The sequence below is a fragment of the Malurus melanocephalus genome, unplaced genomic scaffold (genome assembly GCF_030028575.1).
Source record: "Malurus melanocephalus ecotype Western Australia unplaced genomic scaffold, MMel_1.1 scaffold_4507, whole genome shotgun sequence".
Lineage (NCBI taxonomy): Eukaryota > Metazoa > Chordata > Aves > Passeriformes > Maluridae > Malurus > Malurus melanocephalus.
In genome coordinates this window covers 5,395-6,459 of record NW_026627739.1, presented here as the reverse complement: position 1 = coordinate 6,459, position 1,065 = coordinate 5,395, and the positions used below count along the sequence as shown (strand labels likewise).

At 51.2% G+C, this 1,065-nt stretch overlaps 1 pseudogene; it reads right to left on the bottom strand.

Annotated features, from left to right (window-relative positions):
* Positions 1-392: 392 nt before the first annotated feature.
* LOC130588346 (olfactory receptor 14J1-like) lies at positions 393-1,059 on the bottom strand (annotated as a pseudogene).
* Positions 1,060-1,065: the final 6 nt, after the last annotated feature.

The following is a 1,065-nucleotide window of genomic DNA, read 5'->3' as shown; positions in this document are numbered from 1 at the left end:
CTGCCAGAGCACCCAGGCCTTGGACAAGGACAATGAAGGGGAGGGTGGAAGGGGAAAAAGTGCAGCTCTGAACAGACCAAGGGCTGCTGCTCCCTGGCAGTGCTGCTGGGCTGGGACTCTTTTAAAAAATCTCCCCCTCTGCACACAGGCACTGCCCTGCAGCTGAAGGAGAGGTAACAGAGGGAGCATTTTTGACAAACAAGGCCCTGCAAGAACATTGACTTTAGTTTAAGACACACAGAGCATGAGTCCTCCTTTACACAGACTATGGGTCAAGTTAAAAAGGTAGACACAGTGAATTCAATATAGATGATGACTAGACTTTCTATGGGCAAATTATCACATGGAAAAAATCAGAAAGCCTGTCCCCTCCCCCTCTCCCAGCATTACTAACAGCTTTAGCAGGCAGGCTGGGCATGTAATATGTTACACCGTGAATGTGCTACAGAAGGAAATAGAAAGATTTTTGCTTTTGAAAAGCATCCAGTCATGGCTTTCCTCAGGGCATCCTTGAGCTCCTGGTTCCTCAGGCTGTAGATGAGGGGGTTCAGGGCTGGAGGCACCACAGAGTACAGAACAGCCAGCATGAGATCCAGGGATGGAGAGGAGATGGAGGGGGGCTTCAGGTAGGCAAAAAAGCCAGTGATGATAAACAGAGAGACCACGGCCAGGTGAGGGAGGCACGTGGAAAAGGCTTTGTGTCGTCCCTGCTCAGAGGGGATCCTCAGCACAGCCCTGAAGATCTGCACATAGGAGAAAACAATGAACACAAAACAACCAAATGATAAAAAGATGGAAAATACAAGAAGACCAACTTCTCTGAGATAGGAGGGGGAGCATGAGAGCTTGAGGATCTGTGGGGTTTCACAGAAGAACTGGCCCAGGGCATTGCCGTGGCACAGGGGCAGGGAAAATGTATTGGCCGTGTGCAGCAGAGCATTGAGAAASSCASYRGCCCAGGCAGCTGCTGCCATGTGGGCACAAGCTCTGCTGCCCAGGAGGGTCCCGTAGTGCAGGGGTTTGCAGATGGACACGKAGCGGTCGTAGCACATGATGGTCAGGAGG